A 23,961-nucleotide genomic window follows, 5' to 3' on the forward strand; every position below is an offset into this window, starting at 1 on the left:
AAAAACCAAAAAAAAAAAAAAAAAAAAAAAAAACCAAAACAACAACAACAACAACAAAAAACCCAAAAAACAAAAAAACAAAAAAACCCACATTTGGGTATTATTAGAAATAATGATGCAACAGGGAAAAACGAATTGCTTTTGCTTTGATCTTGACTGCCTGTTGGCTACTGCCACAAAGAAATTCTTCCCAGAGTGCCAAAGTTCTTGAAAACATATCTTTTACTTGTGTTTATTCTTTCTGTCTCCCACTTCATTTTGGCATCTCTTCTTAGCATTCCACCAAAGCCTCCACAGCACTGTGGCCAGTGATATCCTAATGATCACACTCAACAAATATCCAACAATTTTTACTTAACCTCAGTGGGGAGACTCCAGTTACCCTGTTCAGTCTTCCTGATGCCCACAAAGCTCCCATCTCTGGTGTTCTTTGGCTCACCTCACCTCTGCAGTGTCCATTCTGAGGCCTTCTGGTGACTGACTTTGGCAGTTATCTTTCCCAAGCTGCTGCTGTCCTGGAGGCTTTCATGTGTCACCTTGCTTTGAGCTTTTGCTTATGGGTAAGCACTTCTAAGCCACCATTTCCAGACTGGTTCCTTTCCCTGTTAATGGAGAACTGCAAACTCTCTGTTTATAAGCATTGCTTACTTGTGTACCCTACAAGCGACTCAAAGCAATGAACCCCAAGGGGATAAACTTAATCACTCATCAAGAATCCCCTCCTCCCCATTTTTTTCTTGCATCATAGAACAATATTTCATCCAATTCTTGTGAGTTAAGGTTCTAAAACTCAGTCTTGTCTTTTTACTTAATTTCAACTCATGTAATTAACTATAACTTCTTATATATCAACTTTTAATTATATCTTCTCAACATTCTCTTCTGTAATCCTACTTGCATTTTCCTAGTTAAGATATGTCATCTCATGCTTTATGTAGTTTTGAAACAGGGTTTCATCATGTATGGCTTGGATCTATGTAGCTCAAGATGACTTCAGATTCATAGAGATCTGCCACCTTGTGCCTCCAGAATGCTGGGATTCTATCCAATCATGAGCTGTCAAGCATGTCTCTTACATCGTCTTTTTTTTTTACATTTATTTTATTTGGTGTGTATGAGTGTTTTGCCTTTATTCATGTATTTGCATCACATGTGTGTGCCTCCTGCCCACAGAGGACAGAAGAGGGTAGGATATCCCCAGGAGCTGGAATTATTGATAGTTGAAGCTACCTCATGGTTGCTTAGAACCAAACTCCAGTCCTCTGCAAGAGTAACAACTACTCTTAATTGCTGAGTCATCTCTTACATCATAATGGTAAACCAATCATCTTCTTTCTAATGTTCTAACTTCCTGAAATCCTGCTTTGTTTAACTTATCAGCAGCTGGTTGAGTAAGTAACCGGAAGAACCTGGGATAGCCACAGCAGAGATAAGAATAGACAAAGCACCCATAAGTACCACGCAAACCACAAAGTGTATTTCATTTCTTGTTACTTTCCTGCTCAAAAACCTTCTAACGTCCCCTGCAATCTTCAGGATAAAGAATAACCTCCTAAGATGTCCTGGTTAGACGGTCCTGGTTAGTTTTATTGTCAACTGGACACAACCTAGAGTCACTTGGGAAGAAAGAACTCAAATATCGCCTCAGTCAGCATTGCCCGTGGCCTTGTCTGTTAGAATCTTGATTGATGATTGCCACCAGACATCCAGCCCACTGTGGGTGGCACTGTCTCTAGGCAGATGGGTCTGGGCAAGCTACCTGAGCAAGCCAGAGAGTAAGTCAGTAAGTAAGCAGTGTTCCTCCATAGTTTCTGTTTCAATTCCAGCCCTGACTTCCTTCAATGATGGATTGCATACTGGAAGTATAAGCCAAATAAACCCTTTCTTGCTCTAAGCTGCATTTGGCCAGAGTGTTTTATCATAGCAAAAGACATACAAACGAGAACACTGAGTTCCTGAGTGTCAGTTCTGTCCACTCCTGAGTACACCAAGTCTCCCCTTGCTTCTAAGTCCCATGGGCCTGCTTTCTCTTTCTCTACCCCGATAACCTCTATTTACCCTTCGAGAGCCCAACAATAACTTTTCTTATTAAGTATGCTGTGGCTCACAGAGATTTAGTCATTCCTGTGTGCTCACCAAGCAAAAATGCAGAGTGGACCATGATTATGAAAACCCCCTTTCAGAATTGTCCTGAGCTGAGTTCATCTTAGCCTGCCCACTTCACAGCTAGAAGAAGCAGCACCCCCACTGCACTTTCAGTTCTGTTGCTGTGATAAAATACCCTGACCAAAATCAATGTAGGATAGAAAGAGGATTACTTCAGCTTATGATTCCAGATTATAGTACATCATTGTGCAGAAGTCAACACAGGAATTTCAAACAGCTAGTCACATGGCCTCGACTGTGAAGGGTAGGGAGAAACACATGGTTGCTTGCTTGTTCCACTCTAACACATTTCACAACTACCACCATCCCACCTGGGGAATGGTACCTCTCTTAAAGGGCTGAGTCTTCCTACATCAATTAAGATAATCCTGTACAGGCATGCTTCCAGGTCAACTCAGTTTACATGATCTTTAACTGACACTCTTTCCCAGGTTAAAGCTAACCACTTTACCACTTAACCATCACAATCCTAAAACTGTTAGTTATGATAGTACTTAACTTTGAAAATATTGGAATCATTACTATTTAACATTTGTCATAGTAACTAGAACATCTTTGTAAACACCCAGTAAGTGATATATATTACACACTATGAAATTAAATCTTATGTCAAAGTCTTTAAACTCTTTTCTTTTTCCTTTTCATCACCTTGTTTGTTTATATGTCTTCTTTTCCCAAAGCCCTATTAGTTATTGCTAGGTTAGAAGCCGCAAGAGCCATAATGAAGTTACTTTTGTTGGTTAAGTTGCCCTATATTAAGACATCTTGTTATGACAGCTTCAAAGTATCATTGTACATGGGTCACAATTTCTGCTATGATACTACAAAATATTTAAGTTGATATTGTTAAGGGATATTAGTTAGACAATACCTGACAATTTTATAAGGAGAGGAGATATATTTTGGTTCTTAGTTTGGCAGGTTTTAGCACATGGGCAGTGAGTCCATTGTTACTGGAGTTATGGTAAAATAGCAACATTAGGTCATGTTGAGGAATGAGTGGTAGAGGAAAGTGTTCACCTCATAGCACCCAATATTAAAGAAGAGGAAAGGGGTGAGGTCCTACCATCCCATTCAAGGGAATTCCTCCAGAGAACCAAAGTCCTCTCATTGAATCTCCCAACAGCATCAGAGGCTGAGGACCAAGTGTTTACCTACAGGAGGTCACTTCTACAAGTATTAGAACCGTTACATATCCAGACACTGTCCCTAATGTGTTTGACTTCATTCTGTCTGCCTTCCAAGCTGATGGAATGGGCACAGTCATCATCATTTCATAAAGAAGTAGAGCAGAGCAGGTGCCCAAAGTCACAGAGAGCAAGAATGCTCATATCTGGGATTCAGCAAGCCTCAGGAAAATGGAATTATTAGACATGGTTGAAAATAGGAACTAGTAGGCAATAAACCTTAATTAAACAAGGAAATCACTAAAATACAATACATGTTAATGGTGCCATTTTGATGTAAAATACATGCATGCAAGTTCATCTGACCTTACTTTGCTGAAGGACATGGACATGGAAAAGCAAAGATTATTTATTTGGTCAAATGCTTGGAGCCCTACATTGTCTTTCTTCTATAAGCCACTTCTGAAACACACTGTCTACACTCCTCAGTTCTAAGTCCCATAGTCTGAAGTGGATCCATTAAGGCCTTAGCTAAATCATTAAGGTTTTTATCTATATCTTCCCAGTCTTTTGAAGTTGTCATTCATGGATATAATTAAAAAAAAAATGGCTACAAACTCTTCCTGAATATCTCTAACGCACTCACTTTAGCTTTCATAAAAGTGACAGCCCATTCTTATTGTACTATGTTTTGTGGGTTTGTATATTCCTGAAAGGATGAAGGTCCACCACAGCAGCTGTAGCCAGTTGTAACCCGACTGGCACAGATAGGTTGGAAAGCAAATGCAGCAGAAAGTCAGAGTGCAGCACTGAGTTTGAGAAGAAGAGAAGCCCTGAGTGGCCATCGTGCTCCGGAAATGAACAGAGAGAACCATGGTAAACCTGACACCTTGATGAAGTAGAGTACAGATTTGGAGCAACTGTACTGTGTGGTCAAGCCTTCCAGTACCTCCTACAAAGTACAGTCGAAATTGCTTAAATGTCACAGTCTAGATTTCAATTTTAGTTTTTTCATGGAATGATTTCTTGTCCTTGGGCAAAGTACTTACTAGTTTCTGGTCTATCCCAGCTGTCAATAGGTAGCTACACTCATTCTAAGTAGGATCAGAGGCAAAAATGATGAGCTGTTGAGTCCTCATCAAAGGGATGCGATAACTTCCTGTTAGAAGTTGATTGGTGTGGAAAGCACCAGCATGGAGCAATGGCATATGAGCTCTAGGCATAGATTTGCCATCAATTTGACCTATGAATTCCTATAAAGCACGATACTTCTGCCTTAGATAAAAGTTACTCTGTGCATACAGTGAGAAGTGAATGGGAAGTGCGATGCCTATCCTTTAAGACTCTCATTATCAACAATTATTATTCCCTTTTATTTTATTACAGGGTCTTCAAAACTTTTTATCTTAGCAGAGACATGATCAGTGTAGGATATTCAGAATTAAACAAATCTAAGCTCTCAGGAGATACCCTCAAGTTCTCATGGCCTTGAGGAGGCTGAACCAACTGTCTGATCATGCAAAACAACCTGTGCAATGAATCAAAGAGAAGGAGGACTGAGAGAGATAGCAACACTTTGGTGTTAATTCACTGCCTGGGAGCTTGTCTGCCACAGAGTGCATTAAGTTGTGTGCAAAGAGAGGAATATTCTGGAAATTCTGCAGTTCCAGAAGAGTCCCATGTTGATGTCAGTCTTGCTTCACAAGGAGCAATATGGTGGATGTTTGAACAGTGACACATAGATGTAGTGAAATACAGTTCAAGGTGCGTGGTGAAGATTCTGAAACTTGAGACCTCTTCCCTACAATATCTCAATTAGATAACTTTTCTTTTATAATAGCTTAATATCTTACTTACTTTTATTTAATTGTTTCATACAATATATTTTGATGATATTCCTTTCTTTCTCCCAATTCCTCCAGATCTTCCCCAACTTCCTACCCAGCCAAGTTCATATTCTCTCTCTCTCTCTCTCTCTCTCTCTCTCTCTCTCTCTCTCTCTCAAAAAAAAACAAAACAAAACAAAACAAAAAACCCAACAATATAAAAACAAAACCAAATAAGCAAAAACAAAACAAAAAACAAACAAACAAACACACAACAAAACCACACACAAAAACCAAAAGAGGCCAGAAATATACATAGAAGAAAAGATAGTATCTTCAACAAATGGTGCTGGACACACTGAACAGCTTCATCTAAATGACTCATACCTATTACCTGACATAAAACTCAACTCCAAATGGATCAAGGACCTCAGCACAAGACCAGGTACTGAGAATCTGGGAGAATAGAAAGTAAGGAATAGGCTTGATTTCATTGGCAGAGGGAAGGATGTACTGGACAGGATACTGATAGCATAGGCATTAAATTAATGGGACCACATCAAGCTAAACCCTTTGATTATAGTAAAGAATCCCAGCATCCAAGTAACAGGCTATAGAATGGGGAAGAGCTTCACCATTGCATATGATTGGATCACCTTCGAGAGACTGTTTATTACTTATTTCTCACACTAAAGCTGTAGCTATAAGAGATTTGTCCTAAGGGTTACAGGGTTTCCTGAACAGAACGTCATATTCCATATAAGAGAGGAGTATGTGCATTTAAAACAGTGTAGGTTTGTTTAATTCTACTGTATTATTTTCATGCTTAGGAGTTAACATAAAAATCTAGCACAATTTATGATTTTACAAGTAAACAGTGAATATACCATGTGGAGATTTATCCTGATTCTTGCTTTTGATTTTTCATTTTCAGTTTTCTTCCCATTTCATATTTAATTAAGAACAACTTTATTTTTGCAACAAACTAGTGACCTTTCTTTGTCTCCAAGTCACATTTCAATATGGAAAACCTCCAGAATTTAAAAATGGAATTGCCCTTTTCAGTATGCTGGTTACAGGGAAAGGTCTCAGGAAATCTTAACCCTGTGACGGGCCTCATTCTGCATCTCTAGCACTGGCAAGTGCACACTGGGCATACAACAATGAATGGGTGAGCAGATCACATCCTCGCTACCATGTGCCAAAGGCTGGTAAACCAAAGAAAACCAGATTTCTGGAAACTAAGTTACCAGGCCAAACAGACAATATACCAGAAGTTTGGGAAATACATTAACATAAAAAACAATTCTTATTCATTGCAGGCATCTCTAATCACATAAAACAGAATGTCAGAAAAATAACTAATTAAATGGTACCATCTTCCATCGGGGCAAAAAAAGGAAAAATGTTTTTTTGTTAACAATCCAGAGTATTTTTCATGTTGATTTTTTTATATTTTATATGAATAACTAACTAAATTAACTTTATTTTCTTTCCAGAGAATGAAGAAAAAATCAGCAAGGCAGAATTACTTTCTTGGTGGCTTTCATCACTCCTAAAGATGGACTCGAGAATTCTAGGAAAAGAAAAAAATAAATGACTAACAGAAATCTAGAGAGTTCTAATTATTCAGGAGCTCATTTTCCAGCATGTGGGCTGTTGGTAATTCCTTTCTGCCTCCCTTTCTCCCACACAATTTTGTTAGGAAGAGAAATGTGCAGAAGCTGTGCCCATATCAACATAGTTCCTTAGTAGTTAGAAGCTATCATCAAATGTTCCATGTAATTAATTTCTAAAATAAGGCTCATGGGTTTTTTATGGATTTAGGCTAGCTTTAGCAACCACTCAGACTGTTTTTCAAGGCTCAGCCATAAGCCACACCTCATAGATGATGTGTTTAACTAGAAGCCAGAGACTCTTGAACATAATGGCTAGTGTATGGGGATGATGGAGTCAGAAAGGACAGTAGGGTACATCCAGGGAAAGGAAGGTCTATTTCTGTACTTGTGTGACTGGGAATAAACATGTCTTGCAAAACATTTAGACCCTAACTTTTCACTGGTCTCAACTCCTGTGGGCACGGAGAATGCAACAAAGCGACCATTTCCTGCTCCTTCCTTGAGTTTATATTTAGTGAAGAAGAGCAAGCAAACAAGTCACTTTGGATGAGGACAGATTCTGTAAAAATAATCAAGAGGGGTTGATGGCATATTGTCAGCAGATATGTGGAGGAAGGACAGCTTTAGAAGGAGCCTCAGCCTCAGGAACTGAACTATACCCTGAGCCACTCCAAGACTCACTAGGGGAAAGAGAATTCATGCAATAGGTCAGGGGACCGCAGAGGGCAGATGGTCTGAATAACCCTGGCTCCCTAAGGGTCCCAGGAGGGCAGCAGTTCATTTGGAAAAGAGTGAAAATAAGTGAGATTTCAAAAGGGTCGGAAATTCACCAGGTGAGCCACCTGAGGTCAGTCCTGGAGCCCGGGAAAAACCACTGGTGATTATTCTGAGGATATAACTTGGTTTATGTCCTGAAAAGCTCGCAGCAGTTCTTGGATGGGGTAAATAATGGAGTAAAGGCAGAAAAGCAGAGGCTAGGATCTCTGTCAATGGCCTAAGAATAAAGCTGTCTTTAATATGTCATTGAACAGTGGGCCCAAAGGGTTCCTTTAAGATACTAATCAGACTTACCCAGGTGGTGAGAGGGCTCAGCAGGTCAAGTGCTTGTTACACAAGCAGGGTGACATGAATTCAATCCCAGGAACCCCCACAAAGAAGGAAGGAGAGAAATGCACTCTGATCTCCACACACCTGCTGCGGAATGCACACACCTTCCCACTCCATCATACATATGATGATGACACTGGTGAAAAATATAATAAAAATCTTTGCAAAAACCATGCATTCAAGCACCCGGTTGCTACTATAATCAGCTTTAAATCCACAGCCATTTTTATGAATAGGAAAAGTAATCTCTCTTCCGACAATGGCATAACATAGAAACTATTTGTTTATAAGTAGAAGACCGCATGCCAATAAAAAGTTGAAAGAGCAAACACAAGAACCAGTATCATAATTGTTTCTTCTTCTTCCCAAGCATCAAGTCCAGGGTGTGTACTGTATGGACTGCGTATTTCTGTTCCTGGTATTACTGATGTATAGAAGTGTCATCACAAAGGCACTGTGCCATGATGACAGCATGGCAGACACATTGCCAGATGACAAGAATTTTCAGCTCCCTGAGAGTCTTTTCGGAGCACATTGAATAAGCAAGGCATCACATCTTTAAGAAAATGGTTTCTCTGCAATTCATAGTGACATGCCACGGAGATTGGACACCTGGAAAGAGCCACCAAAAAGTCCTTGACGTTTCATATAATATGCCACTTGGAAACAGTGGAATTTTCGCAATGTGACTTAAACACAATAGTAGTCATTACAGATGTTCAGACTCAAGAAAAATGAGAGTTATTATAATAATCTGAGACTTATGAAATTGTCAATTGATTCAGACATGCAGTTAGGCTTCAGAACTGTCCCAATTCTGTGAAGCTCTTTCGTCTTAAGTACTTTAAATTTTACAGATCTCCTTCTACTTGAGAATTTTAACATTTTTCAACAGCCAAATGATATTTGCAGTCATCTTCCTGAAGAAATAGAAGAGGAATAATGCAAAGTGGTGTGGGAAGGGACACAGTAGCCGTGTAATTTGAGATGAAATTATTTCAGCCCCAGGTTTTTCAGATGCATTGGTCTTCACTTGTCAAACTGGCCCTGGATCTTCAATTTTCCTTGAACAGGGCGACAATCAGAAGTGATAAAGCAAAGTGGCAGTGTCTAGGCTGAGTGGGTCTGTGTTGTGGCCAGTGATTCCACTCTCAGCTTCCATCATCATTAAGTGATGCTCAGATATAGTGGTTTTGCATTAGAAAGACAGCAGCTTTATGGTGGGACTTGTGATGAAGTGGTGGAAAAAGACTATCAATGACTTACACCAAAGAGATGATCCTCCAAAGGCATGGAGTGTCTGAGACATGAAATCACTAAAAAATTAGTCATTTAAATATATCTAGTAGTTTAATTTAGTTGTGTTGTGTCCATGTGTCCCAGTGCACATGTGGAAATAAGAGGAAAAATTGTGGGAGTGTTGTTTTGCTTTCTATCATGTGGGTTCTGGGAATAGAACTCAGGTCCTAAGATCTGGTGGCAAGCTCCTTTACTTGCTGAGCCGTGTCACTGCCCCTGGCAGCCATTTTTATACATCTCTCTTATGTTCAGTTTTGTGCTGATCTGAGGACCATTTCATTTTCCTTTCCAGCGATGTCATCTAGATCCTTCAGTTTTACATGTTCTGACCTGGCATCATCTCATTTAGCATTAGATTTTACAATTGTCAAGATTCTTCCAAAGAGAGCTCTCTAGTCAGGTAAGATTTTCACAGACTCATAAAATCTGACAGTTTGGGACTGTATTCATTATGGTTTTTTTTTTGGGGGGGGGTGGTTCGAGACAGGGTTTCTCTGTATAGCCCTGGCTGTTCTGGAACTCACTTTGTAGACCAGGCTGGCCTCGAACTCAGAAATCTGCCTGCCTCTGCCTCCCGAGTGCTGGGATTAAAGGAGTGTGCCACCATGCCCGGCTCATTATGTTTCTTGTTTCTGTGACCAAATCCTGGATAAACAGCAGCTAAGAGGAGGAAGATTCATTCTGGTGCAGAAGGCATGACAGAGGACCCTGTGCCTGGGACTGTCATCATTCAGGCCTCGGTGAGCAAGAAGTACAGGAAGATGATTCTGGGGACACTTCCCTGTTTCCTCCGTCTAGGACTCCAGTCCAGGGAAGGTGTTGCCCACATTCAGGGCGGGTCTTTCTTCATCAGTCAATTAGATCAGAGTTGGAGAACCTTGCCAGATAGACTTTAAAACATTTCCATGACTTTATTGGCAAGCTCAGATATTAGGTTGTTTCCTCTTCTTCTCTTCTTCTCTTCTCTTCTCTTCTCTTCTCTTCTCTTCTCTTCTCTTCTCTTCTCTTCTCTTCTCTTCTCTTCTCTTCTCTTCTCTTCTCTTCTCTTCTCTTNTCTTCTCTTCTCTTCTCTTCTCTTCTCTTTTCTTCTCTTCTCTTCTTCCTTTTCTGATGAAGAAGATATGGGCAGGAAGATACTAGCTTCAATGTAGGCTCAAGAAAGGATGCTGATATGCTTGGTCATTTATTTCAAAGGCCAGGAGCATATTGTGAACAATGTTCTGCATGTAGATCTTTGCAGTGTGGTGGTGTCTTTCGTTCTTGAGGTCAGCACTCAGGGTAGGTTGAAGAGGGCTTTCTCAAATCCTTTCTGCTGTGGCTTGAGTGGAGAAGTCAAGTATTCCCTGTGGTTCTGCGTGTTGGAAGCTTGTCCACTGAAGTGGTGATTCTGTGAGAGGCCTCTAAGGTAAAGAGTCCTTTAGGATGCCACTGTGAGAAGGGACTACTGCAGTTCTCAGGGGGCCCATGAAGGTCCCTTCCTTCTCATAGATCTTCATTTTCTACAGCAGCAAAAACAATGATACCTCAGTGTGAGTATCCATTCTCTGTTCCCATAATTAGAAACGTAAGCTGTAGAATGTTTCTAAGAGGTTTGGCTGTTACAAAGGGTAAGGCTGCTCTCTGCTGTCCTCTGGCTTTCTGTCTTACAGTGTGATTGCCGTTGTGAAGCAGCCAAGAGGGTCCTTACCAGAGTCATGGGGATGTCAGTGTTTCACTCCAGAACTTCCAGAACTATGGGCTACATAAACCTCCCCTCTTTAAAAACCATCTAGCATTGGGGTATTTTGTTATAGTGACAGAAAGCAGCTTAATCCAGAAACAAATGCTTTTAATGAAAGCAAAAGTTGTCCTAAAAGTGTTATTTCTAGAATAGAGAGCTGTTGAAACTGCTGTTACCTCTGCCTTTGCAGACAGGGTGTACAGGTCTATTTTTCTCTTCCCGAGACTCCGATGCCAAAGCGTCAGTTGGCATTTACTCAAAGAGCAACAAGCCAAGGATCAAGAGAGCCACAAGTCAGAAGGGAACCAGCTACCAGCCCGCAGTCTGTTCACTTGCTCACTGGGCCAGACAGGATCACCACTGAGACAACTACTAACTGTCTGCAGAGGTGCTCCCTGGCTTTTTACCATCACTTGCTCTGCAGGGAGCCTTGGCAGCTAGGCCTGAAGGTGAGCATAGCAGGCCAACAGCACAGCTTTCAGAGAGGAAATTAAACCACAGAGCTGAGTTGGAATTAGAGATGCTCCTCTGTCATCGCTTCACTTCCTTGGAAAGATTTCTAGAGAAAGAGAGTTTGCATCCAGTTTTCATTTACTGTCTTCAAGTGGGGCAAGGTAAGAGCTGACCTGGAAAGACTGGTTGAAAGCAAGGGGCTCATGAAGGTCCCTTCCTTCTCATAGATCTTCATTTTCTACAACAGTAAAAACAATGATACCTCAGTGTGAGCACCCGTTCTCTGTTCCCATAATTAGAAACCTAAGCTGTAGAATGCTTGGCTAGAAATGGAAGAGCATTAATTATAAATACCACACAGCAGTACTATCACATGGTCTACCCACAGGGGCTCTTGATTCGCAGATGCTGTTTAGACAGTCTGTTTCCAGACTAACACTAGTGGGGAAGAGAGTCCAGCTTTATTCACAGGCTTGATGAAGCAGAGCTTCTAGAAAGGGGAACATATTAAATGAGGATTCATTAATGTTTCTTCAGAAGCAACAAACGTTATTTTCTAGAACATGTCAATGAATTCTTCAAAGATTACAGTAGTCAATTGCTTTGAACTATTCTCTCTCTCCTTTTTCTTCTCTCTTTCTACAAATGTATGTGTTACACACACACACACACACACACACACACACACACACATATCAATTTTGTCTTAAGACTGAAATCTTAAGTAGCTGATTACACTGTCCTCTTATTCTCCTGTGACCACTTAGCCTAGTGGCATTTCATAGATAATTCTAAAGATTTGCAAGAAGATGATCATATTGCACATTAACTTTCTATTATTTTTAAGGTCTAGGATTCTGGAAACTCTTCAAAAACAAAAATTCCAATAAACACCTCCGAATTCCATGATGTTAACAAGTAGCCAAGAGACTATTGTTTCTGATGGTGCTTTTACAAGCCAAGAACTGGAGACACAAAATATGGGTGACTTTTCTAAGAAAGCACAATGACTTTTTGCCCCAGGGGGATGAAGTCTTGGCTCACCACAGTCCAATCCCAAGTCCAAAGACTTTCCAGAAAGCTATTTACTGCCGTGCCTGCCAACTAGTGTGTCCTATTCTCTCACTTCACAGATGTACATGAAGCTCTTTGATGAACCATCTTAGGAGCACTCTGCCTATGTGAAGGCCAAAGCCACAGGAGATGCAGTGTCATTCACCAGTCTTTAAGCTTTATGTTTCTATGGCACTGGCAATTTCATCTGCAGGCTCTTGATTCTGGGGTCTAAGCACATGCTGTGCACAGAGAGGAAGGCAGAGGACACCATTAAACACTAACCTGAAAATACTCATTACACCAACATTCCTCAATGTAATGAAGATTCCAGTAAGTAGATTCCTTTTGTTGCTATATGATAATCCCTGCATCTCTTGTCTATCTTCTGGGGTCTATTCCATTTATAACCTTTGTAGACCGATGAACATAAGTCATGACTGTCATAATTTCAAAGTATCTCAGAGCTCACCCAGTCTCCTTTTATTTTCCCATTGAACACCCAGACAGAATTAAGTTCCAGGTTTGCCAAGTTCTCCTCTCTCCCTAACAGATTCTGCTCGGTAGATGTCATCATCAAAAATTAATTGGATTTGGGTCTGTTGAACTGTGCATTACAATATCACCCCAGTTCTCTTGGCTGGGGCCTGGCCTCCAAGTGTCCACCCCACAGATGTTTATAAAGGATACTTGTTAGTGGAGGGCACAGGAAGACAAGATACTATGAACAAGGAGAGCTACATTAAAAGGCTAAAAATACTCAGTGGAGTTGCTAACATCCTCCCGAGGGCCCAAAGCACACACAAAGCAAACATGTAAATATGGGCAAGAGGATGAATGATGAGCTGCTCAAAGCACAAGAAACAGTCAGATGTCTTTGCAAGAATACTGGCTGGGATTTCTGTCAATCAAAACATTCCTAGCCTAGCTTTTCCTACCCGTACATCAACTTGAGAAGCTCATTCATATAGCCACTTGTCCTAACCTTCCTACATACTAACTAGTTGCTGAGACATAGGGGAAGGGTAGAATCCTTTGCTTTTGCTTCAGAGATGAGGGGGTGTTGCCATAGCCTTGTTTACTATGAGTCACAAAGCCAAGTCGTGCCTCTGTGTTTTAAAATCTATATATTTACTTAAAGGGGGTACAAAGAGCAGCTTTTAAAAATATGTGCACTCATCTTGTAACTGAAGGGAAGGCCAGGGTTCCTCTTAGGTCAAACTGTTGACTACTCTAAAGAGTCCCGTGAGTTATCTCCATGTAGATACTCAAAACAGGCAGCCTGGGGCTGTACTCTGCCATAGATGGTCTTGCTCCAGAGACCCTGGTTAGAAGACCAGTGTCATGGGTTTATCATTAGGAGTGTGAACTGCTCTTGCAAAAGGATGTGAGTTCAATTCACAGTACTGGTGAGAGGCAGCTCACAACTGTTTCCAATTCCAACTTCAACTCCAGGAGTTCCGTCGTTGGGTACACACACTCCTAGGAATAAAACGAATCTTCCCCTTCCTCTTTTCCTCCTCCTCTTCCTCTTCCTCCTCCTCCTCTTCCTCCTCCTCTTCCTCTTCCTCCTCCTCTTCTTCCTTATGCCCTCTTTCTTTTTAAGAAGCAGTCTAGCATCTTTTGACAATATCTATGCCCTTCTCCTTAGGAAGACCCATCCCCACCTCTAAATGTTTACTGGGGGCCAGTCTGTTGGAGATAGAATTTTAAGATTTTGTTTCAAGGAAAGGAATATAGGTCTTGAAAGGTGACTTTCAGGGGATAGGTGGCTCTCCTGGTCCTTGTTTGCTTCAAAGACAGAGAGAAGGGAAGCAGACAAAGAGCCTTTGAGTTACCGCTCACAAGTGTCTGTAGAGGTGGATGTGATAGTCCCTCTGTTCCCTGGCTCCCCTCCTGTCTTGACTTTAGCAGCCTCCATGCTTCTTCTACAGGCTAATCAATTTCTCTTTCCAAAGAAGGCCTTGGTTGGGTTGGTCAGGTTGCCCTCTGCCTCTAGATCCTGATAGAAAGTTGGTGCCCTTAGCCTCTAGGTGAATTCAGGCAGTTCTCTAAACTAGCAACACCTGGATGAATGAATACTGGATCCTTGAAATATTTCTCTGTAGTACGGAATTGCTCTAAACACGTCGCCAAGCATAATCCAGGGAAATAGAAATTTACATCAGGACATTTATATATTGAGATCAGAAGAAATCATATATTTATATATATATATACACACAAAATTGTATACTTAAAATTGTAAGCTAATTTACATATACATAAAACGTACGTATTTATATGTAAAACCACAGTGACAGAGGTGATAAAAATGTGAAATAAGCACAAGGGCAAAGAAATAGCTTTTTTTGGCTCCTATATAAGAAAAATTGGATGCTATAATTATGATGCAAGTAGACTTTGCCTGAGCTTGAATGCTGACTGACCCATGAGGACATCAGGCAGGTGACCTTCTGTGTCTCAGGTTCCTTATTTACAATCAATGGAAACAATAAATATCCCATAGAATCATAACAAATTTAATGAGAAATAAAAATAAAGGGATTTTTAACTTGCAAAAAGCCTTTGATTTTTGTCATTGTTGTGATTGCTACTAAAACTTGATTAAATGTCACTTCTTTTAATAATTTCCATAGCTTTACAAGAACTTGGAATGAATCAATGACTAGTTTATAATCCATGAAATGCTTTAGAATAATAATATGTTTTGACAATAAAGGACTAAGATATCTTAAAATCCTTATATACAAATAATAATGAAGATAAGTCCTGGGAAAATAAAAGCAAAAATTGATCCATTCAAAACCCCTGGTAAGTTGAAACATTTTACCTAACATCCCAGACAATATTTTAACAATAGGGCTCCCATTCACCTAAGAATGTCTTAAACAAACTAGATCAATCCCTAATTTCTGTTAGTATCCTAAAGCTATCTCAAGTGAAACCTGTCCTACCCTACCCCATGAGCATATTCTAGACTTAACTCCATATTCTAGATTTATCATAGGCTGGAACGAAAACAAATAATCCTGTGGTTAAAATGAGTCATGTTCTCCTGAAGAGCTCTGTATATCCTACAGAGATCCACCTATCAATGTTGAAATGATGATTAGATTAGATTATAATTTCCGCTATTATAAAAATAACCTGTTTTCCTCACATAAGGAAGATATGGAATCTTACTGAGCTGTTCTCTTCTATTCAGATATGCCCATAGAAAGCAGGATGGGTAAGTTTTCATGAAGGTCTCCTCTGCAAGCCTAAGAAATTGCCTCTAATCTATCAATAATTCAGTAACGAATGCTATTGGATGCTACCCAGAACACCCTAGTCAGAAAGGATGTGAGCGCTGTCAAGATTTTATGTGTGTACTATATGTGTGCAAGCATGTATGTGTCTGTGTATATGTGCACCTGTGTGATTGATTATTCTAGTCCACCCTGTCCTGAAATTTATTCTGTGTTCCAGGCTGGCCTTGAACTCATGTCAATTCTCCTGTATCAACCTCTTAGTGCTCAGAGTATAAGTGTGAGCAACTACATCAACTCATTTTAATCTCAACACGATATTTCAATTTACTAATAGCCAATTGAAAGAAATGACAAGGGATCATGTGAGATTCCAATGGACAGAGGGATCCAGGTGCTTGCCAACATCACCTCATCCTTGCCATTTCACACATTGCTGCCCAACTAGGAAGAATAAATGGTATTTCAGAGTACCCCGTCTGGCACCCCAGAGACAAACCCTGACTAGAAACCAGCATCACAGGAGCATTTAGTCAAGGGTGACATTCACTATGGATCCTTTAAAATTTGGGACTTGGCATGGTACTTCTATGGAATAGGGTATGTTTCACCTGGGTAGTTGCAGTAAGTGGATATAGGCCTTTCCAAGTATCATCCTGTAGGGACTGTGTAGGCATCTACCTAATTTTAGGGTAAACATGAATATTTTATAATAGAATTCTTCTTATAGAAGAAATCAGAAAAATGATAAACATAGCCAGAAAGGACTCGATGCTTAAGAACAAGAAGGAAGCTCTGGGAAGCTCGGATAGGGAGTATGGGACTGTGGTCATCTTGGCTCTTCACCTTCGCAGCCACTTATCTTTAGCAGCTGTGACCACTTATTAGTTTCAAAGAAAATGATGCCTCTCTCCCAGGGCTATTTAATGATGACTGGAGACATTTCTAATTTTTATGACTCGAGGTTAATGTCTAAATGCTATACGTGCTTCTAAACACCCCAGAAGGCATGGGGCAGCCCTTATTACCAAATATGTATTGTTCAAAATGTCAATGGTGTCAACAATGACACCTGTATATGACCTAAGTCTGAGTTCATTCTGGCCCTGGTTAGATCCTGTAAGTATCCTATTGGCTAGGGAGTACTGATCTAGCAGCATGACCATTTTTGCCCTTAGATCTCAATGTTGGACTCTTCTTTCACTCTCATCCCCATGTCTTTGGGTATAGTTTAGATTTTTTGATGGTTGTTTTGCCTGCTTCATCAAGAGGTTAGTTTTCTCCTTGAATCCCTTAGGGACTGAAGTTCTGAATCCTGCCATCTGGTCTTCCAGACTAGGACTCTCTGGGTCATCATGTAACCTTCTGATTTTATGTTGTAATGTAGATTTATACCTCACAAACCAACCTTGGACCTTCCTAAAGAGTCTGAGCTTGAAGACTAACCTCTGATTTTGCAATATTCTATTGAATGTCAGTCTCCTCAAACATTTGCTTTTGAGCATGGTCAGTCCTCCCACTTCTGAATCTGCCCCTAATCCTCTGCTCCCATGTCTCAGGGTTCCACTGGCCTGACCTATTCCCACCGAGCCGTGACCACAGAACATACAGTTAGTTCTCCATCACAAGCTCACACTTCAATAATACACAAGAACATCAGGCTTTCTTCTACTTTGTAAATACTGTTTAGATACCAGCTTATATTTAGAGACTTCAGGAAAAAAAATAAACTTCTTTAGGAAACCAATTCTTTCGATAACATACAGTTTTGAGTGTCGATATGGCAAAAGCAGAAGGTACAGCTCAAAGGAAAAAAGATGAAGAGAGGGAGTCACTTTCTCTGCAGGCAGGTAAATTAAATATTTAAGCAAACTCCACAGCAAAGCTGGATGATTTTCAAGTGAGCAGTTCTGTGAAAAGAGGCTTGGGTAACTGCCGATGTTACCTACTGCAAAGGTTAATTGCATATCATCATCTTGTTTATCATCATAATTTTTGGTTAATGTATCTCTTCCTTAATTATACAGCCCATGTCCATTGCTTGTGGAATAATTACAGCCTCACATGATTTTTCTGGAGGAACCATGACTTTAGCTAAAGCTAGATCGGTCCTATCTCTCTGCCAGTAATTGGAAGTTTTTCCCCTCAGTAGCACACAAATCAGCATAAACAAATATAGATGGATCCCCAACATAAAAAAGTCTGTGAAAGATATAATTTGGACCAATACAAGAGCAATACAATGTCCTCAGAACCTACAGCACACTGCTTTAGGTGCACAGAGCCATGTGGCTATGGCCTGGGCTCAGTTCTCAGGCTTTTACACACAGAGAAAACATGTGGCTATTTTCAGTGTGTTGCATCTGTTGTCATTTGAATATGAAATGTCCCCATAGGCTCAGGTATTGAATTCTTGGTCTCCAGCTGGTGGCACTATTTTGGGAGAATCAGAACACATTAGGAACTAAGGCCTAGCTAGAGTATGTAGGTCACCAGAGATAGTTTGAAGTTCTAAGCCTAGTGCCCAATCCCTTCCTTTCTCAACACACTGTCAACTGTGAGGTGAAGGGTCTTCTCTCCTACAAGCACCAGGCACCATGATGTTCTGCCGAATGATGCTTGAGGTCTCGGGAACTACGAGTAAAGCAAATTTCTCTCCCTTTCTCTGCTTCCGTCTTAGCTACACCAATTAATCTAACACAGCATCCCTATTAATGCTTTGGTCCTAGCTATACCAATTTATGTAATGCAGCGGCCCTATTGATTTCCATAGTGAGAATGAGAGAGAGAGATAACCACAGCCCTAGTTCTCAGAGTAGTCGTTAAACAACACTTAGTTTATGTTATTTAGTTAAGCCTTAACAGGAATTCTCCTACTAATCCTCACAGAGCCTTCAGAAGGTAGGTTCCACCATCTCCGTTTCACCCAGCACAGAACTAACAGCTCAAAAGGACACTTGTCAGTAGCTGGTGAGAGTGGCAAGCATTTAGAGAGCACAGCTATATTCCCACTGCGTTAAACCTTCTGCCTTTTCCTTAGTAGTAAAGGCAGGACTTCCACAATGTGTAGGGACAGTGTTTTCCCCTCTGTTACAAACCACAGCACTCAAGTCCTCCCCTCTCAGAGCTCCAGTTGCGTACGGCAGATGATTGCTCCAAGGGGCCTTTTCACTAAGCACATAAAGAGAAGTCCATCTTAATAAACAGAACCCTTGAACACTATTGGTGTCCCTTGGGGCATAGATGGTCGAGAAGGTAGGGAGGTTTGCAGGTAGGCATGTAGGTCTGTGTCCTGACCCTGCTGGGAAATGGTCCTTACTGTTTTCTGGGCTGTCCCATGACACCAGTTGGAGGGCTGCTTCGCAGCTGCAGCCAAAGGAGTAAGCAATATCTGGGTTTGTGAGCCTGGTGCCCTCAGAGTTTCAAGGGCTCCCCTGTGTCGCTGAGGGATACTTGGCACAGGTAATATGTCTCAGGTTGAGAGTTGGCTGGCATTAAGTAAAGGTAACCCTTTATATAATGGGTTAAAAGAGAAAACTTACTCTTTTTCAGCTTCACCTTTACTCAGGCCAGGGCACCACTTGTAAGGAAGGACATTCAGGCTGTGCTTGAGGTCTGCATGGTGGAAACTTCCCTATTTAAGGAGCAGTGTAAGCACCTGGGGCATGTTTTCACGAGGAGAAAGCAGCCTAGAATTGTGGTCAGCGGTGCCAACCCTGGAAACACACTATGTCAAAGCAAAAATTCAAATCGAGGCTTGAGAACCTCCAGACAGTCAGGGAACTAACTATGTCTAATGTCCTTGACAACAGAATGTGGCCCAAATCCAGAGGCAGGCATGCTGGATCCATCCAGGCTGATTTGTTTTCTGCTCTCTTGCCCACGGTCACAAGGGCTCTAGTCTTAGAGAGCTCTCTGCTTTTCCTTTCCTTTCTCTCCAGAACTAAGCTCAGCGTTCACCTCAGAGAAACCCTCCCAGTTTTATACTTCCATTTTGGCCCACATTTTCCCCAGCAGCACATATAGCAGGGTTTACTGTTTGCTCCTCTGTCTTCCTAGATAGATAGAGAGAAATTATAGTCAATTTATTTTTCTTTCCTAGAATTCAACACGTAGGATGTATTTAACCAGGGTCCAACTGATGCTAAATTAAGCTCTTTAATTGCTGTAGGACATGAACAGTATCCAGTAGACATAGCCACCTACCTAATTAATTCTCAGTAAATCTTTTAATTTGAGGAAATATTGCTAGTTTGTCTTTTTATGGTTCTTCATTTTTTGAAAGAATGAAGAATCTAAGACGATTCAATTGGGGGGGAAGAACAATCTTTCTAACAAGCAGTGCTGGAACTATTTGTTAGCATGACACATCCACATGGTAAAAATGAGTTGGGTCCCCTTTTTGTATCATGCACAAAAAGCAACTCTAATAGATCAAACGATAAATAAAAGAGCTAAATTATAAATTTTTAAGAAGACAAGCATAAACCGTTTTGACTTTCTTCACCAACAGCTTCTTAGATGTGATGCCAAAACTCACAAGCAACTAAAGAAAGAATGGATTAGCTGTGCTAGATCACAAGTAAAGGTTTTGTGCTACAAATAATACAGGGCCAAAAATATTTGCAATTCCTATTTCCACCAAGGGATTTACAACCAGAATTTTAAAAGAGCTCTTATAATCCAATCATAAAAATTAAATAGCCCACCCAATGTACAAAGCACCGAACTGACATTTCTACAGAGAAGACAGGCCCAGCAGATGCTCATGATCATTAGCCATTAGGGAGATGCACATAAAAATGATAGTGAGACAGTGCTTCATGTGCATGGGGATGCTGATAATACACAGGTATTAATAAAGATGTGGAAAACCTGAAATCATTCTTTCTGATAGGGGTATGTGATAGTGTTACCACTTCAGAACACAGCTGTCAATCTGTCCAGGTGTTAAACATAGATTTACCCTATCATCTAACAATTCTACTCTTAGTGAAACAGAAGCACATGTTCTATTAGACCCTATTCATGGATGTTCACGGAAGTATTATTCATAATAGCCTCAAAGCAGAAACCCAAAAGCCAACAGGTAAAACTGGTTAAAATAAATACAGAACTGGTACATGTTATACTGTAGATGAACCTTGGAGACATTAAGCTAAGTGAAAGAAACCAAAGCCTACATATTACATGATTACATTAATATGAAGCAGAGGTCTAGAGTAGGCTCTGGCTGCTTAGAGTGTGTGTGGGGGGGCACAGAAAGGAATGGATGCTGTGTATCCCTTTTGATTTGTAGGGTTTTTTTTTTTCTAAAATGATGGAAATGTAGGCTTAACTGTATCCACAGATGCACAAATCAATGACTGTAACAAAAACCCCTAAAACATACAGTAAATAGGCAAATTTTATACTATACAAATTGTATCTCAATACAGCAATTATACATATGAGAGCAGCCCCTAGTCATTAGATAAGGGTGGTCCAGTTGCAAGTTCTCTGAATGAACATGGTTTAAGAAAAGAAATTTTGGACTAGCTAATTAGAAAGAAGGGTCCCATAAGCTCTTTCCTGGTCCATGATCGGCTATTAATAGGTCTTGTCTTATGCATGGCCAGTGAAGGCTACTTCAGCTGCTGTAAGATTGTATTTTGCTCTGCCCTGAGGATAACATTTTCCGTCTTCTCTGACATTCTTCTTACACTATTTCTGTGACATTTCATAAACCTTGCCGGCGTACTATAAGCACCCTGTTTAAAACACCAAAGTCATTGTGTTCAGCTGTATACTCAAGAGTGAGTCCTTCAGGCCCATGCATAGTCCTAAACTTGTTTTCACACAGATGGTTAGAATCAATAGACTACAGATAAAGCAATTAGATGTGAATGTGAGAAGAAGGGACTTGAAGGGAAGAGGGGGTAATGACAGGGATTGTTAGGAGACAAGACAGGTTGGAGGTATTGTGTGACAAAACATTTTTCTGGGGAGATGCAACACATGTCTATTCAATGCAGCAGAGAGCCCACGACAGACCAAAGTATTGAAGTCCAACTTGGTGACCCCAAAATTTTGTTAGAGTTACAGAAGCAGAAATCACTCAAAGACAGCTGCATCATGAAAGCCTACCCCAGCACGGGTAGTATCTCACAAAGCTGGGAGGCTAGAGCACACTGCACAGCCTGCAGGCAGCTCAGCCGTGTGAAGAGTGGTTTTCAGGTGTCTGAGTTCCTTTCCACCTCTGCCAAGCAGCTGCTCTGCTTCAGTTTTAGGTGCAACTTTGCTTGTCTCAGAGCCTTCTTTGCAGCTCAGATTCCTTCGTTCTGAGGGGGCTCCCAGCTTTTTTTGCTGACTTTGGCAGAGGCAGGACTGGTGACTCTGGTCAATTTCAGGAACTTCATGAAGCTAGTTTGAGCTATAACCTTCCTGGTTAAGGAACTTCCTGAAGCTATTTTGGGTCATTTACCCCACCTGCTTAAGGAGCTTCCTGCAGGATGAGATGAGGAACCTGGCACATGATAAGAGGTGAGCTTAAATAGAATGCATTATATACATGTATGAAATCCTCAAGGAACAAGTTAAATTAAAACAGCAAGAGTAACAATAGGAATAAAAGAAAAGAAATTGCAAAGACTTTATGGGGATGTTTTCTGCACTTAGGAATCTGGGGAGCCTTGAAACATCTATACCAAGGACTTGCTCAAGTCTGTTAAATCATAACCTGCAGTCAGAAACTAGGAATCTGTTTGTTTTGTTTGTTTTTTTAGAATGAAAATTTTTTTTTAGTTTCTTTTATTAGATATTTCCTTCATTTGCATTTCAAATGCTATCTCGAAAGTCCCTTATACACTCCCCCCCCCACCTTGCTCCCCAACCCACTCACTCCTTCTTCCTGGCCCTGGCATTCCCCTGTACTGGGGCATATATTTATCAGATATTTTCTTTATTTGCATTTCAAATGTTATCCCCTTTCCTAGTTTCCCCTCTGAAAATCCCCTATCCCCTCCCACTTCCCCCTGCTCCCCAACATCCAACGCCCTGCCTGGCCCTGGCATTCCCCTATACTGGGGTGTAGAGCCTTCACAGGACCTAGGGCCTCTCCTGCCATTGGTGACCAACTAGGCCATCCTCTGCTACATATATAGCTAGAACCACAAGTTCCACCATGTGTTTTCTTTGATTGGTGGTTTAGTTCCAAGGAGCTCTTGGGGTACTGGTTAGTTCATATTGATGTTCCTCCCATGGGGCTTCAAACCTCTTCAGCTCTTGGGTACTTTCTCTAGCTCCTCTACTGGGGACCCTATGCTCTTTAAAATGGATGATTGTGTGTAGGGAGCGGGTGTGCCAAGCCCGGTGGTCCCTGTTTACAAGAACCTGAGCTGCTGAGCCTGTGTGGATTGCCTGCCTGCTGAGTCAATGGACTATCACTGGCCTCCCTGGCTGAACTCTGATCTGATCCAGGAGAGGGGAAGGGGATCAGGTCGGAGGACTGAAAACAGGATGCACCCCGAGCTGGGAAGGAGCAGGGGGTGGGGGCTGGGACAAACAGGATGTGCCCCAGAGGGAGGGGGGAGGATTCTGGGGGAGAAGGCTGTAAACAGTTCAGGTGGGCAGGAGTTGAAGAAGGAGTTGCAGGAGTTTAGTGAGAACAGAGAGAGGGTTAAAAAAGCTGCTTGTGAGAGGGAAAAGATTAAAAGCTGTTGAGGGAGATAAAGACGAAATCTGTTTGGAACCTGCTTGGCATTTGTGTTGTTCTACCCTATTTCTGCTGGTCAGAGTTCGGGGGTCCGCGACAATTGTGAGCATCCACTTCTGTATTAGTCAGGCCCTGGCAGAGCCCCTCAGGAGACAGCTATATCAGGCTCCTGTCACCAAACTCTTATTGATATCTGCCATAGTGTATGGATTTGGTGGTTGTTTATGGGATGGATTCCCAAGTGGGGCAGTCTCTGGATGATCTTTCCTTCAGTCTCTGGTCTGAAATTTGTCTCTGTAACTCCTTCCATGGGTATTTTGTTCCCCATTCTAAGCAGGATTCTGAGCTTCTGGGCTAATATCCACTTATCAATGAGTGCATATCATGTGTGTTCTATTGTGATTGGGTTACCTCACTCAGGATGATATCCCCCAAATCCATCCATTAGTTAAAGAATTTCATAAATTCTTTGTTTTTAATAGCTGTGTAGTACTCCATTGTGTAAATGTACCACAGTTTCTGTATCCATTCCTCTGTTGAGGGACATCTGGGTTCTTTCCAGCTTCTGGCTGTTATAAACAAGGCTGCTATGAACATAAGTGAGCATGTGTCCTTATTACATATTGGAGTATCTTCTGGGTATATGC

At 41.1% G+C, this 23,961-nt stretch overlaps 1 protein-coding gene and 1 long non-coding RNA gene across 3 annotated transcripts in view; one reads left to right on the top strand and one right to left on the bottom strand.

Annotated features, from left to right (window-relative positions):
- LOC115062939 overlaps nt 1–7,396 on the top strand; it is a 41,195-nt gene extending 33,799 nt beyond the window's left edge. For both annotated transcript variants that reach the window (XR_003842844.1, XR_003842845.1), the window contains one exon: nt 6,619–7,396. This is a non-coding gene — a long non-coding RNA (uncharacterized LOC115062939). The remainder of the gene's footprint in view (nt 1–6,618) is intronic.
- Kcnb2 (potassium voltage-gated channel subfamily B member 2) overlaps nt 1–23,961 on the bottom strand; it is a 419,439-nt gene that overhangs the window by 131,462 nt on the left and 264,016 nt on the right. The gene's annotated exons all lie outside the window — the stretch shown is intronic.

The sequence above is a fragment of the Mus pahari genome, chromosome 22 (genome assembly GCF_900095145.1).
Source record: "Mus pahari chromosome 22, PAHARI_EIJ_v1.1, whole genome shotgun sequence".
Taxonomy (NCBI): Eukaryota; Metazoa; Chordata; class Mammalia; order Rodentia; family Muridae; genus Mus; species Mus pahari.